Source organism: Pyxicephalus adspersus, chromosome 12 (genome assembly GCF_032062135.1).
Source record: "Pyxicephalus adspersus chromosome 12, UCB_Pads_2.0, whole genome shotgun sequence".
Classification (NCBI taxonomy): domain Eukaryota; kingdom Metazoa; phylum Chordata; class Amphibia; order Anura; family Pyxicephalidae; genus Pyxicephalus; species Pyxicephalus adspersus.
The window spans coordinates 501,019-517,613 of record NC_092869.1 but is presented as its reverse complement, the minus strand read 5'-3'; positions in this window follow the sequence as shown (position 1 = coordinate 517,613).

The window sequence follows — 16,595 nt, the reverse complement described above, 5'->3', positions numbered from 1 at the left end:
GGGGGGGGGGGGGTAATTGCCCGATTCTCAGAGGTCATGTGACCGGCTGACAGGTGAGAACCGGCGGGGAATTTTTATTCCTGGTTTTGCCATCAGGGGGGTCAGAAAGGGCCATTTACCCTGAGGTCAGATTATTTGCTGGGGGGGTAGATGGGCAGGGGTAGGTACCCGGCCTCCCTTAATATGGCCTCTATTCTGTATTGTAGTCCAATGGGGTAAATGGGGAGACCCCCAGCCCTGGGGGTGAATAGCACTGGGACCAATAAATTGGGGCAAAATTTACCCCAATGGGGGGGAGGTGACCTGCGTGTTACCCCCAGCGCCTCCATCTCCCCCTAGTGGTTTGTGGTGGACCCCTCATATATGGGTGCTGGCTGAATCCCTGTGATATTGGTGGGGGAGGGGAGGCGACGTGCCGGCAGTCAGGAAATCTCATTTCTTAGGAAATCTGTGAAGTTAAATATTAAACTAAAAGCGCTGATAACAGCCAGGTGTGACTACAGCCCAACCCCCTCCAGGTGTGACTACAGCCCAACCCCCCCTCCAGGTGTGACTACAGCCTGACCGCCCCTCCAGGTGTGACTACAGCCTGACCGCCCCTCCAGGTGTGACTACAGCCCGACCCCCTCCAGGTGTGACTACAGCCCGACCCCCCTCCAGGTGTGACTACAGCCTGACCGCCCCACCCTGCAATACAGTGTATACCTGACCTAACCTGTGATCCAGGGTGCTTGTGGGGGGAGAGTAATGATCTGGGGGGCAGGTATGAGCCTCAGGGGTGGGGAAAAATATCTGGGGGGGTCTCTGCGGGGTCAGTGTTGTGCCCTGGGGCGGAGTGTTCTAAACTGGGGGAGAGGGCGATGTTTTGTTCTGGGGGGCTCTGTGGGGGTGGTGTTGTGTCCATGTAGGGCTCTGCGGGGGCGGTGTTGAGATCCTCGGGGGCAGCATTATGATGTGGGGTTCAGCCACATTCTGTGCCCCAGCTGCCTCTGAGTATATGGAATGCTCCCCAGCTGTAAAGTAGATGGCGGGGGCCCTATATTGGGCCCCTATAGAATGTGAAATATATTGAGGAGGGGTGATCCTCTCCAGGAATTTATATATGAAATGCGCCCCCCCCCCCTTATCCTCCCTTACATATCAATAGCCAGCGGCTCCATCCCCCCTCCCCCGTACACCTATAAATTACATATTTTACTTCTCAGAGTGACCCCTCACCCGCCATTGTCCCAGTTTACCTTTAGGGTGTCACTGCTCCTCCCATATAAAATACAGAACACCCTGCAGGGGGAGCTCTTCTCACCCCAGCCACCAGAGGCAGCCTCCATGACACACTGAAATCTCAGTTTTGGGTGAGGTAACCAGTGAATGTATTATTATTATTCCTCTGAGATCACATGACCTCTAGATTGGGGTTCAGCGGTGTTCCCTCTCCAGGGGGCAGTAGTTTGGACACTCAAGTATCAGTACTCCGAGCACTGGGTATGTGACATTGAGGCTGCAGTACTGACTGCTGGCCAGTTGGGGGAGTAAAGAGCTGCTGAATCCGGTCAGTGCTAACGCGCAGTGTTATAGTGTCACCTGGAGGCCGGAAGAGGAATTTCATCGTTCACAATAATTGATCACTGATCCCATCGATCACTTCCTGTCCCTGTGACACCTGGGGAGGAAATAAAGACAAATGTTGTCACCAGGACAGACTGAAAACCTTTAAAGGGACAGGAGCCCGGGATGTGAGTTCCTCATTGTGATAGCGCCATGAAAGGCTTCTCTGGCCCTCCTATCTTTGTGTGGGTTCCTTTCTATAGCGGAGCTTTTAGAGTGTCAGCCCCTTTGGTTCTGTGGGTGGGATTATGGTGGTGTACAGTTTGTGACTGTGAGGGGTATAGATGTGACGTCAGTGTGATTCCTGTGGGGGGCGCTGTCCCACTCACAATGATAACCCAATGGAAGCTCAGTACTGGTGACCGGTACTCCACCTCCATGTGTATAGAAAATGTCCACCAATAGGAATCCTCCCTTATGTCCACCCCCCTCCTCCCTCCACACACCAGCTGAAATCCCACATCAGGCTCACTGCAGATTGGTAGATGCCCCCAAAGAGGACCTGTATGTGCCCCACTGACTGCTGTGCCCCCCATAAACCTGTGATTTCCCAGCATACACTGGGGTCACTGTAAGAGGTGTGACCACGCCCCCTTTGAATTCATTGGGGTCACTGTGCAGAGCAACCCCACCGCTCAACTCTCCACCCTCCACAGTGTTTATTTCCTGGTCACTGTAAGGGATGGCGCCATCTTCAGGATAGAAGTGACTCTGCCTACCTCCTGCAGCTTAATTTCCCATGTGGTCAGTGGGAGGAGCTATGCTGGCTGTCACCCTGCCCCTGAGGAGCTGTGACAGTTTGGCCATGTGAGGAATCCCAAATCTTCCGATTGTCAGATCCCTTCCTTGGGGGAGGGGCCTTGTAATGAACCCCCCCCCCCACAGAGCTGTAATTAGGGCATTTTCCGCCAGGCATTGGAGCTTTAATTTGTTCCCCCCCCCCCGTACACATGATGTTCCATATTGCCATCTGATATAACATGCCCTCCCTCTAGCAGCCTTTATAACAGGCAGTGCAGTCAGTACCCTTGCTGAACAGATGCTGAGATAAAACCAGCGCCGGGAAGTGACAAGGCTCTGTCTGTACACGTGCAGTGAGTCACATGCCCTGAGGGGGGCGCTCAGCTGCCATTGTGATAAAACAGTATGACCGCTGCCATGTAATTCTGTGCTTGTGGCGGTGACACAGATTTAGAGGTGTTGGGGGGGGGGTTGTTGGGTCAGTGAGGGGTAATTCTGATGATGCCCCTATTTGGGGTAACACACTCCCCTTCTCCCCCTCCTCTTGGTGCGGCCGCCATAATTCTGGCTGACAGTAATGAGGCTGCAGATCCTCATCGCGTCCTATAAATGGAGCAATTATCCACCCCTGCCACATAAATTGGTGTCCCTGGCAGGAGGGGGCGAGCTGCTGCCAATGTGAGAGGCTCAGCAGGGGCCCGGGCCCCCCCCTGTACAAATCCCCCCACTGGGGGCAAATCACCAAGATAACAATCTCCTTTAACCCCAATTACCCCCCCATGGCAGGTCAGGCACTGCGGCCAATTACCACCAAAGAATAATGGATCCCAGTGTGCTGGGCTGGTGACGGCGGAACCTTTGTGTAGCTCAAGGTAAATGGGACCTGTCATCCCCCGCCGAAGATACCCTGACCATGACATTATTTACCCCACTGGACTCCCCGGCTCCACCGCAGAGTGAGACGAGAAAATACAAAATCTGATTTTCCACAGCCAGTTACTCGGCAGCGGCTCCAAAAATGTCAGCTATTGGATTGGATCATGCATTCCCTGTGCAGCCAATAAGGTGAAACTCCTCAGAGGATGGGAGGAGGGGCACTGCGGGGGTGGGACTAAGCTGATGATTTAAAGGGGCAGGACAGGAAAAAAACCTAAAGGGAAAGTCTAAGATGAAGCAGATTTTCTATGAATACATTTTAGGCTGGGGAAGGCCGGTGACTACCAGACAGGAAGTGAGCTGTGTGTCAATAATCCCCCCCCCCCCTTCCAACCTGGGGCATAGCCATCATCACCAATCACTGCAGAGTTCCTGAGTTTTCCCCCCAAATTCCCAATGGCAGCTCTATGGGTCATGATAAAGATGGCCGCCTTTCACCACCTACCCTGGCCTTGAGCATAGATATCCACTCTGTGGCCCCTCAGTGTGCAGGGTGCCCCCTGGTGGATGATTGCAGGCGTGGTACTGACTCACACATCCAACCGCCCATGAGAGAGCGCATTTGGGGGTCAACAGATGGAAATGACGGTTTAGAACGCTAGTACAAAGAGGTCGGCCAATGAGAGATGAGATGTCAGAGTGCTGCGTCATCTGGGAAGAGCCGGCAGTCACCAGTCTGCTGCAGGCAGGACGAGGCATTTCCCCAGTCTCCTCTCCCCCAGGGATCAGCATTCTAGTTGATTTGGCACTGCTCCCCTCCAGTAGGGTCACCCAGCATTGCCCCCCACCTCCCGATGGGTGAGACCTCCGTGGCAGATAATTACCCCTCCAATCATTGTTAATTAGATTTGCCTTCCTCAGAATCCCATCGATGGCTCCTCCTCCCAGCGTCTCCACAAATCCAATCAGGAGGGTCAGAGAGATCCAATATATATGTCCCCGGAATGAGATCACCCCCCATTGTTGTCCCAGAGGACCCCCCTATTAATCTGTGTGACCCCCAGCTCCCCCCATTTATCTGTGTGACCCCCAGCTCCCCCATTTATCTGTGTGACCCCCAGCTCCCCCCCCCCCCCTCGCCCGATGTCCTGAACCTACCCCCATTATGAGTCCTGAGGGGCAGACAGATAGATTGTCATCAGATATATTACTTCTCATCACATGACACCCCTGAAGGACGGCACCATCTTTGTTCAGGCATCACCCGGGGCCACCATTTACTTCCTGCATGAAATCCCAGGATCTGTGGAGGTCTGACACTGATCAGCCCCTGCTGCAGCCTCTCACTTTGTGCCTGTGGCAGAGGAGACTGAGGAAATGCTTCCTCCTGCCTGCAGCAGACTGATGACAGCTCTGGCAAAGTGATTGGATGCTCCCCGGCCCCTCCTCTGTATAACCATATTGTATTGGTCCTCTATGTGGTGATCACATCCAATGATACAGGGGGAGGTGGAGCCGGGACACATAGGATGCAATTTTTTTTGGCCCCTAGGGGGCGGGACATCTTAAAGGGATGTTGTAGTGTTCTGTTACACCAATAATTGCCCCTTGTGTCACCTCTGCCCCCTACAGGATAGTTAGAAATTCTCAGAGCAGATTCTCGCCTGCTTCTGTCCTGTGGATACGGAGATCAGCCTCTTGCTGAATATTCCAGGTGGGGGGGGTCAGTCATGTGACTTGTGTATTAATAAGGCCCCCGCCTCGGAATGTGTTTGGTTCCTCAGTGAGTTTTTTTCACCCTCCGCAATGTCCGCCAGAGATGAGCCCAGCGACGTCTCCGCTCCGTCATTGTCGGTGAAATGGGAAAATCAATGGAGGAAATGATCGGCCCGTCCACCATTGTGCTGATGAGGAGGAAATAATCTGCAGATAATTCCTGCTGTCACTTCGCCGCAGAAACCGAGGAGCGCAATTTACACCGGTTACTGATGGTGACGCCGATAACGAAACCTCCGCCTGACCCCGGCCGTCTCCACTGCCGAATTTCTCACCCTCAGAAAACGTGACGCCCAAAATGGCGGAAAGAAGATTCCTGAGCGCCATTTTGCTGCTGCAGATACATCATCGCTTGGCCTTCTGATCAGGGGCGGGGCTATAGAGAGGGCTTCATCCAATAGGAGGGGAGATTGTGGTATGAACACACCCCTGAGGAGCGCCATTATCAGATCAATGATCCCCTCCATGGGTTTGGGACCCGGACGGCCGACTGCGGCAGACATTTTTACTTCCTGTGTGTGGCAGCAGTAGGAGGGGTGAGAACATGCGGCCAGACATGTGAGGGGTCAGAGGTCACATTATGGAAGACTCCATGACACGGGATATCCCCGTCACGCATTGCAACGTGTACATGAGACACAGACCACAGGGGCATTGATGAATCTTTTTTGCCCCTTTATCGTGTATTAGCACCCCCGTATAAAGGAGAAACCCCCAGTGCAGTAAACATTGCCGGGGATGCCACGTTCTATGCAGGGCCTGCCTGTGATGTGACCTCATGCTCTGTGCAGTCTTCTAGGTGCTGATTGGATGACAGGGGGGCGTGGAGCTTGGATTGGGGTTAGGTGACCCCAAGTCTGAGGTTAGGGGGAGGGGACACCGCAATTCCACACGCGTGACGTTACGCTGATCTGCGGCTTTTCCTATCTGACAGCTCGGCAGTAAATTCCGAAGATTCCGGCGGAGAAATGTCAGAATTATCATCGGGCGCAGCCGTAAAGAAGGCTGATTATGGCGGATAAAATACGGCGCGGCGGTGCAGGCGGAATCAGGGAAATGAGGAGGTGAATGTCTGATTGATGCCTATTCACCCTCCGCTATAGATTTCATATTGAACCAATAATTACCGCAGGGCCTGAAATACGACGCTATCACGGCCCCGACGCGCCGTCACCATCAACATTTACATTTTCTTCGCCGCTCGCCATAAACAAACCTCCGACGCGTTTTCATGATATCGTTTGTGAATTGGCGATTATTTTTGTAATGAATTCACGGCGGGGAAAATCTTCCTCCAGGGCGGCGATATCAGCCATTGATTTATGGTGGCGGGCGGCTCCGTGATTGAATTACAGCCGGCGAGGGATTTATGGCGTCCGGTTCGGGAATGGCGAGATTGGACGCCACGCAGAGACGCTTTGTAGTCTGATTGGTCCGGAAGATTCCACCGCCGCGGGGGGAGTAAAGGTTTGTGGGGAGGGGGCAGCAAGGGGGGATCCGGGGGGCAATGCGGGATCAATATGGGGTCACAGAGGGAGTAACAATGTAACAGAGAGGGGGAGGGGCTAATAGTATGATAGATTATTAGATATCGATCGATAGATTGGTCGATGACCTAATAATAATCCTTTGCCTCATCCTCAGTGACTGGAATTCACCCTTTGTTTTGGTGGTGAATCAGTAGGTGAATTCCCTTCTATGCTGGGGGTGAATCAGTTGGTGAATTTGTCTGAATTCCCCTCATTAGCTCGGAGTTCCCCTTTAGTTTGTTTCAGCTGTCTGTGCTCCTCTTTATGTATGAACGTATATATCGGCTGGTTTTATCTCGGCACCAATCAGCGCAGAGCAGTCACTGTGCCTCGGGGTCCATATAAGGGGCCCTGGGGGACCAATGGTCGGGGGGAGGACACAGGGGGCCCAATCACACCAATGTATGTGGGTAACACAGGCTATGGGGGTGCAGAACATTTAGGGGTAACCAATCACAATTATAGAGCGATAGTCGGCGTACATTGGGGGGCAGAGGGGGCATTGGGGTACAATAGAAGTAGAAAAGGATGAATAGGGTACAATAGAGGAACAGAGGGGCAATGGGGTATATTGGGGTATTGGAAAACAACTGAGGTACAGGAGGGAATAGAGGAATAACAGGCAGTGGGGTAATTGGGGTAAAATAGAGGAACAGAGCAGGCATGAGGATACAATAGAGAGGTCAGGAGGTGTTGGGGTACAATAGAGGGGTCAGTGGGGGGATTGGGGTATAATAGAGGGGTCAGGAGGTGTTGGGGTACAATAGAGGGGTCAGAATAGAGGGGTCAGGAGGTGTTGGGGTACAATAGAGGGGTCAGGAGGTGTTGGGGGTATAATAGAGGGGTCAGTGGGGGGATTAGGGTACAGTAGAGGGGTCAGGAGGTGTTGGGGGTACAATAGAGGGGTCAGGAGGTGTTGGGGTACAATAGAGGGGTCAGTGGGGGGGTATTTTGGGGAGGTTTTACATAAACAGTAGATTTTCTCTTTTCTGGGTGTCACGTTGCAGATCCCCCTCCATCTGCTGCTCTCCCCCCATCGCCTGTCATGTGGCCCCGTGGCCCTTGTCATGACACACATATGGCAGTGTGGCCCAGTAATTGGACATCATCCCTGACAGATTCATTACCTTCCCCCAATAACCCCGGCTAGATGGATGATGGCTGTGACTCCCCCAGGCCGGGTGATTGATGCTGCACATTGCGGATTGATGACAGATAAATGTCGCCCATCACTGGACGCTTCCCCATCCCCCCACCGTCCTCCCAGCTGGGCCCGTCCACCTGTACCCCTCGGCCCCCAGAATTGGCCGCCCCGTCGTTTCTTCCGCCTGCCTCCCCCTTTTCTTTATAATCCTCTATCCGGTGCCAGCTGCTCGCTAATTGTCGCCTGTTATTCATTGAAACGTTAATTGCAGGGAAAGCAGCACATCACCAGCGAGGGGCGCCATAACCTCCATCCGAATGGGGGGCAGATATCCAATAATTACACCATTGTCTCCTCATATCGCCCTTCTCTGCCCCCCCAGCCATACCGCCATGACCACCCCATGCACATAATTATTAATCCTGCACTGCGGTATATGTCAGAGCTATATAAATGTATAATAATAGTGTGTGACTGTGGGGGGACATTAGAGTGTCAGCTCCTCTGTACAGGTTTTCCTGACGATTAGATGGGGAACATTTACGTGTTGTCACCTCCTAATACTGACGTACGCTGATATGAGCCAGTTATTTGGTAATGTCCGAGTAGGGAGAACCGATGGCAAGATGTGAGGACAGAGCAGTCGGCACAAGAACGATAAAATAACGGAGTAACAGATAAATACACGTTATACTCTAATAAAGTTTTTACAATCGTGGATCAGGAATCTAAGAGAGAAGTTGGGTCTCTTCCCGACGCGTTTCGCCCATGTGGGCTTCCTCAGGGATAATGGAGACATTACATAATAAGCCAATCAGGAATAAAAGCAATATCAATAATCGGGTGTAGACCCAAATAAAGAAATATTGAGGCGCTTTATGTGGGTTCAGACATCGATAAATGTTGGGGGGCCACTGACTCGTGTATCATGGGAAAGGGTTCAAGAAGGGGGGGGGGGCAATTCACGGCTTCTAACGATTTATTGATGGATTTGTGATATTTTGATTTTTTTAATGTTTAATAAAAGATTCTGCCCCACACAGCTCGCAATCTGACCGGAGAACCAATCACGGCGCAGATACATCGAACGATCGGTTTTATTACCCCAAATTTGGTAATTACAAAGCTGGAACTCCGCCTCCTGCGCGGCATGGTTCAATATCGGTGATCAGTTTGAGATCACATGACCCTTTTCTGATCACTGATAATCGCATTGCTCATAGAACTCATCAATAAGATCCAATGAAAAGATTTAGGAGGGAGGAGGGGCGGCTCGGTACAAATCGCCATCCTGCGTCGCCACCCTGCCCCCGAAGTCTGATGAGCTGAGCAAATGAAGATAAATTAAAAGATAAGAAAATGCAGCTTAAGGAGGAATTAGAGGCAACGCTGCGTGCGCCGCAGATCCCCCGCCAGATTATTCCCGCAATTAATAACCGCCTCCCAGAAAATTTCCCCATGGAATCCCAGCGCAGACAGGTGCTCGCCGCTCGGCAAATTTACCCAACGCTGAGACACCGAAAACCTCCGGGAAATCGAAAATTCACTTTGCTAAATCCTCATCGCAATGTTCAGACGCAGGAAAATACGGCGCAATACTTCAATATCCGTATATCTGTGTGCATGTACAATTTTTGCCTTAGTAATGCGGTTGTCATGGTGACGGGCGGCGGTATCGGTAAGTGGCCCCCCTTCGCCATCTCTCTTGCCGGGCTAAGTGGGCTCTGCCAATCTGCAATAAGTCGGTGAGAGCCATTGAACCGCCCCCCGCCGCTCCATCCACCGCCCACCCCGGCGCCAACACAAGGAATTTGATTTCGGAGGCGATCAGAGGTTGCAGAATGCGCGGCGGCGCTCATTTAATGCAGAAAAAATCTTTGTGGTGACACGGCGAGGTCCGAGGGAGACAAAAGGTTTTCTCTCTTCCCAAGGAGCGGGACATATTTTATGTGGGGGGGACGCTGCGCTCCCTGCCGTGCCGGCTATGAATAAAAATGGAGAATTAGGCGTCTCCACTTCATGCTTTAAACATCAAAACCTGCGCCAGAGAGCGCCGCTTTTTTCTGTAGCCGCGGGGTGGAATCACGCCGCCTCCTTTTTACCGCTAAATTATAAAAAAGAGAATTCACTGCGTACGGAGCGGGTGAATAAAATCTGCCGCTTTTATATCCTCTGCCGCCATATGCGGGGAATCTGCACCGCTCTGCCCTGTGGCAACAACATTGCAGCCCGTAAAACGTCCCCGGCGGTTACGGCACCTCAGGCCCGCCGACGGTTCTTTCACGAAAAAAATTTACAACCTGAATAAAAAAAAAAAATGCAAACCCGCCAATCTCTTGATTGCGATTGGTTACCAGGGAAATGGTGCTGGATTGGATGCTAAGATCTGTCAGACCCGCCCACTTTTTAGCCGCCATATACTAAGCCAACCTGAAGTTGGCTGCTGTATGCTCCGCCCCTTGAATGCACCAATCCTGCGCCTGCTTTCTAGACTGTGTCCTGCCTCTGCTAAAATATGTAAATGCTATCAGCACAGAAGCTCCGCCCACATTGGAGGCCGTACGGAGGATTTCCCTGCCGGTGTGATGATTTCCACCAGATTTAAGACGTGATTGGACAGTCGCCATGTTGCGCTTCCATTTTTTCCGTAGACGTAATCAGGAATATGGAAATTGCAGCACAATTGGTCAGATTGGAGATTTGGGCCCCTAAATATTGAAAAAGTTATGCAAAAAAACTGGACAGGAAACTGCTGAACCAATAAAAAGAGAGGTGGTGGGCGGAGTCAGGAACAGGTGAATTGTGAAATCGGAAGAGATGAATTGAACATCTGGAATCATGGCGACTGTACAATCCCATCGGTCTCTGGCGGGGAATATAAATTATCTTCATTGGGTTTTTGTCGCCATTTCAGTTCCACAATTTCATTGGCCACCTCTTGGCGCTGAGTACTGTGCGGGTCCTCGGTATGTGGGGTGGCGGTCACTGGGCGGCGCTATTGTCCACACATTGTTTAGGAATCATCTGAGATCAGAATGGGGCCCCCATCCTCCGCGCTGACCTTCCCTTGCACCGTCCTCGCCTGCTTTCGCCTCGTAAAATCCGCCAACAAAGCCGAGCAAACAGATAAAAATCTAAATAAAAATAATTTCCGCTTTTTTTGCTGCTGAGCTCCTAAATATTAAAATTTATGGGAGCCAATAAAGGCCGGAATCGCCTTTTATGTCCCCGCGCCTCTCTCCGAATCCTCCGCGCTTTGCTTTAATAGTCAGCGGCTCGGACTGATTTCCAGCACGGGGCAACAATTACAAAGAGTGATGGTAATGACGCTCGCCGGAGCTGGGAACCGCAGCGTCCCCGCTCATGTTGTGCAATTACTCAGCCGTGTCACCTGATCCTAAGATCACTGCAGCCACCTCGTAACCAATGGCTGCTTTATATTGAAAAATGAGACTCCCATTTTCTGGGGATGAAATTATTTCTTTATGTCACTGCTCCGCCTCCTGACCGGGCGGCAGGAACTCCTCCCAACACTCACCAATCATCACAGGGTTGGGGGAGCTACTAACCAATCAGGATGGGCTGGCTATAGTGAAGCTTCACGTGATTTAATGGTCTGCTGAGGGCCCCTGGGGCCCCATTATGGCAGCACCAATAACCCTCCCTGATCATCCTTCATATCACAGCTCCTGTCTGGGAGACTTGCATTGAGCTGAGGGGAATATAAAGCTTCAGTATGGTGAGAAATATAAATATGTTTAGTGAAAGATTGATAACACGCCATGATCATGTATGTGGCTGGTCACTTATCACATGACCATCATAAAGCGTGCACTGTCCCTTTAAATCGAGCGTGTTACATCTGATGAGCCCCGCCCCCAAGGATCCGATGAGTAAAGTCAGTCTGATGGTCATGTGACAATTTCCTTTTTACTCTCCAGGCCAATCGATGCTCTCCCTTTAACGAGTCGTTTTTCCTGCCCGTTGAAGCGCGGATAATGGCCGCCGGGAGCGATTCCTGGACGGTAAACAGACGCGGCGCAGATTATTGATATCAGCTGCTACATTAAACTTTCAATAATGCTGCATCAAATCTGATAGAAGTCCTCTGCCTGCCCGATCGATGGGCCCTTCAAGCACTTCGCCCAACAATTCCCAGCCCCCCACCTCCGGGGAGCAAAGGGTTAAGGCCGAGGCCTCCATGGCAGGTCGATGGGTATTTTTAGCGCGGTAATGCAGGCGGCCGGGCGTTAATTAATCCGTCAATCGGGGACCCTTTTAACCTCCCACGACCGGGGAAATCGTTCATCTGGAAGTGGCGGATCTCCGGGAGGACAAAACCACGGATTGCAGGAGGGCCTCCGCTTTTCTGGAATTGGAGGCGTCAGACATTCAGGAAGGAGCGGTCATGATGTGATGGCTGGCCCAGCTGCGCCTGGAAATGGGTGATGGGTGAACGCAGCTTCCCAATATGACCCCTTGCTGGGTTATGGGGGCCCCAAAGGAAGGCCGATCTGTCTCTATCCCACTGATGATTTGGTGACAGATACACATGAAATCCTTCTGGTTCTATTTAAAGGGTCACTCAGCCTTGGTAGAGTTTTCCTGTCACTGGCTGGGTTCTTTTATATCCTGGGACCTCCCCAGTTCCTGGCTGGGTGTCTGCCCCCATTGGGGTATTTATGCTGGGATGGGGGTAGAAGGGGTCGGTCTATGTTTGGCAGTAAGATATTTGCCATCAGCATTAAATCAGCACTTTAATTTTACACAACAGCGTCCAATGTCGGCTCTCTAATGAGGGATCACATGGCACTGGGAGGAGTTACAGGTAATGGGGGATCACATGGCACTGGGAGGAGTTATAGATAATAAGGGATCACATGACTCTGCAGGGGAGATCCCCCATTAGATGGCTGTAGGTGGACTTCATCACTCCAGCTATGGCAGCCTCCTCCTCCTCACAATTGCCCCATTTGGGATTTGTCCTGTAAACGTCCTTAGCCCCCCCCGGTACACCTGAATACCCTGGTGGTCCGGTGCCCCTGGGCGGCGCTCAGATTCTGACTTTGTGGATCAGATATAAAGGTGTATGGGGGATGGGGGGATTATGGGATTTTATGGTGGGAGCGCGGGATATCTCTAGGGGAAAAATGAGCCAATCAAAACTGACCATTCTACCCATCCAAGAAGCATTAGGATGGGGATGAGTAAAGAGGTTCTGATTGGCTGAGGGAGGTGAGAAGGGGAGAGGCTTGGAATAAAAAGTGATGAATCTGGGAAGAAAAGAAGGGCTCTGATTGGCTGGGAAAGAAGCATGGGGTTGGAGTGAGAATTAGGGCAGTTGTAACCATTTTGAAGGGTAATAAGAGATAAATTATATAAGGCGAGAGGGTTAAAGTGGGGCAATTATTGATTCCAGGGGGGTATGTATTGTCACGGGGGTATCAGAGGTGGGGGAGGGGCTCCGCACACTAAAGCGGGGGAATTAGAGGAGCCGCAGGCGCCAATCTCACAGCCAGTTGCAGCAGCGGGAAGAAAAGCCATTTTTTGTGCCATTGATTTGCCATCTTTTGAGAATTGGGAACTTCAATCAATTCCTATTCAGTTAAGTGCAGCTGCATTTCTAGGCTCCCCCGCGGACGCAGCGCGGCCTCCTCCAATCGATGGATCCGTCACAGAATAAAACTTGTTTATTAGGGATTTTACCAATTTACATTTCCTTTCAGTGGGGAGGGTGAGGATGGCAAGCAGATGGTGCCCACTGTATGCCAGCCAGGCCTATTTCACTGTCTGAAACATGAGACTGTCAGAGCTACACCTGGAGAGGACTGCAGGTATCTGTGACCCTTACATTCCAGCAGGGGGCGCTCCTGCCGTCAGCCTGATTGTAGATTTCAGCTGGTGTGCCGGCGTATCGCTTGTTTGTCCGCAGTGCGGTCTGATCATAAAAATATGATTTTGTGAGAAGAGCCGGAATCTTCTTTTCCACATTCGGGGAGATAACGGCGTGGCGGCATGTTAGAGAAGATGGAGTGCGGGTTGCACGTTTTATTGGCGGCCGGGGAGCGCTTCTCCTTATGGTGCGTTCATAAACACATGGAAGAGCCCGCACTAAACATGAAGCAGGTCCCCGGGAGCCCATTACCCCGTGCAGCTGAACCGCCCCCCGGGGCCCTATCTATTAACCAGTATGAAGCCATTGACCTCATTGCCGGCTCGGCTGGTGCTGAGTCAGCACAGGATGGATGGAGACAAAATCTCATCATGGTGGAATCCTCACCATCCACCTCCCGGCTCCTCAGTCAGGACGAGAACACTGCGACACCCATCAATATCAGTCAGAATTTTATATTTCATGTGTTCTGTACTCCAATAACTCTCCACCCCTGCGGTGTCTAGAGCTCCGCCCAGGAGGAGCCCTATAAGATGCAGAGCCCCACCCACAAGCTAGAGGAGGTATATATGGGTGTGAGATGTAGGAAAAAAAGACTCCACCCACTAAATAAATAATAACAGCCCTCCTACTGCCACCATTGGTCTAGAGGTAGCACCTGGTGGGCGGGGCCTTCCACTTACTTCTAATCCCTGCTCTGGAATCTGGTGGGTGGAGACTTTTTAAAAATTTCCCCACCCCCCAGTCCCACCCCCATGACATCTGCTGCTAATTTTTTTGTTTTCTCACTAATGTTGCATCAGCAGGAATAGCATGCAGAGCGCCACCTTTAGGCTAGAGAATATATATCATTTTTATCATTTTATTCAGCCTTTAAAAATCTTTCATTCCTTTTCTTTATATTTGGGTGAATATTTTATTTTTTTCTCCATCCTCTCTTCAGGAGAGATCAGTGTACCCACCCTGCACAGAGGCTCCTCCCTTCTCTCAGCAGGGGCAGGACCATCCAGCTTAAGCCCACCCCCAAGCAGTGTTGAGCTCTATTAAACGTCCCCGAATTGTGTCCTAAAAATTCCATCTGAGTTTAAAAAGGTAACTTTGAATTTTTGTGTCGCAAAACATGAGAATGGCGTAAAGCGTCATCCTAGCGTTCCTGCCCCTCCCCCATTACGCTCCTCACGGGGCCCTGATTAATGAAATCTCCTCCCACTGCACCAGCCCACCGTCCCCTGTAAATTCTGGGGGTTACCCGCGGCGGCGGTGTGACGCTGGGAGACAAACGTCTTGTCAGAGTTATTTACGGGTAATTACCGGTAACACCGTGATTTGGTGTGATTAATCACCGCTCGGCTAATCGCCATTCCGGAGCCATCGGCTGCGTTTTTCAGGACGTTCGTTTTATTTTTCTTCGCAGACATCATTCTGAAAGCTTTAATTACCCGTTTAACCCCTAAGACGCTCCATGCGGCACTCCACGCAGCGCTGTCACGTTTCCTGTCTGGCGCGGTGACATCGACCATCGCTCAGCGTCAGCAGCCTTGATAGAGCGGCGCAGGATTAGCCGGCTGCTCCCCAGAGAGGCAGAAAACGCCGCCGAGCCCCACTGATGTCGTTACAATGGCTGTCATGTTGGTGCAGCATCCGCCGTGTCCCTTACACCCCCCCATCCCCCGCCGGCAGCCTGCGAAACAAAAAGCGCATTGAAATCGCGGCTATTCTTACCCAGATAATCCCCATAAACACCCAGATTAATTGCGCTGCCGCCAAACCGAGGAATTATCAGCGCCGGTGGCTTGCCAGGAAATGGCTCATTGTTCCCCCATCTGGGGATCATATCACGGGTGCTGGGAAGGATTTTCCACCAATGGCGTCAATGGAAATCATGGCGAATGCCCAGAGCTTGGGCCCCCCATAAATGCCCCATATTGCAAGCCTTCCTGTATGGGATACCCATCCTGGGGCCAATCAGAAAGCTCCTCCAATTTGGTGGGAAACACATAAATGTGACTGTCATCCATTGATTGGACACAATTCCAACCAATCGCAGGGGGCTACTGCAGAATATTACCCCCTGACAGGAAAACGGGGCCCATGGCAATTTATAAGTGCCTTGCACCCCTAGCCATTCCATAATTCAGGTCCCTGGAGAAGCTGAGGGCCAATTCTTTGTTCCTTCCTGTAAAACCAACCCTACTGAGAGTTCTCAGCTCCGCCCATAAAAAGTCTCTGCTACGAGGATTGGTGGAATCTTATCTACTAGGGGAGGAGCTGGGAACACCCGGAGGTGGGCGGGGTAAGAGCAGCAGGGAGATCTAACCAGTGACGGAGGTTGTTTGCTGTTTCCCTTGGGACTGGTTCTCTTTTTTGTATGTGTTCCTCTTCCCATCGCTCTCATCCATCGCTGGATTTGTATTCCCAGTACAATCGCCATTTCCCAATCTTTTCCCCATGGCCTGCGAGGGGCGCTCAGGTGGTGTCATTTTTTTGTATTTCTCCTGCAAGTGATGATGAAAAGTTTATCCCTGATTGTTCCAGCAGCTGGCGCTCTCCTCCGATGTTCCTGATAACGGCGTTCGCCATGTCTAGCCTGCCAATGGCGCGTCCCGGCTCGGCCCTTGTTTACCCGTAATTTGTTAAGATCGCCTTGTAATTTGTTTGCTGCTAAAATCCATTTAACTTTAAGTAAAGCGGCGTAATGAGACAGCGGCATTGACGCTCCAGCAGACACCGCGTATCGATCCGCGCGCCTCCGCCGTGTTCGCCGAATCCTTCAGGTGTGCGCTGATTTCTAATGAATTCACCGAGAGCGCTGAGGCCTCCATCGGCCCCCTGGTACTCCGATCACGTCTGCCGGGCCCTAATAACATATCACAGTGTGATTATCTGATTGAACCGCCATATTGACCGCGTGTAATCATGGGACTGCTTATCAACGCAACGTCCCCGACCCCATCCGTAATCAATGGCGGGAAAATCCCCAACATCAGCAAAAACACCCGACTGGGGGAAATCTCCCCATTGTGGGAGGGGC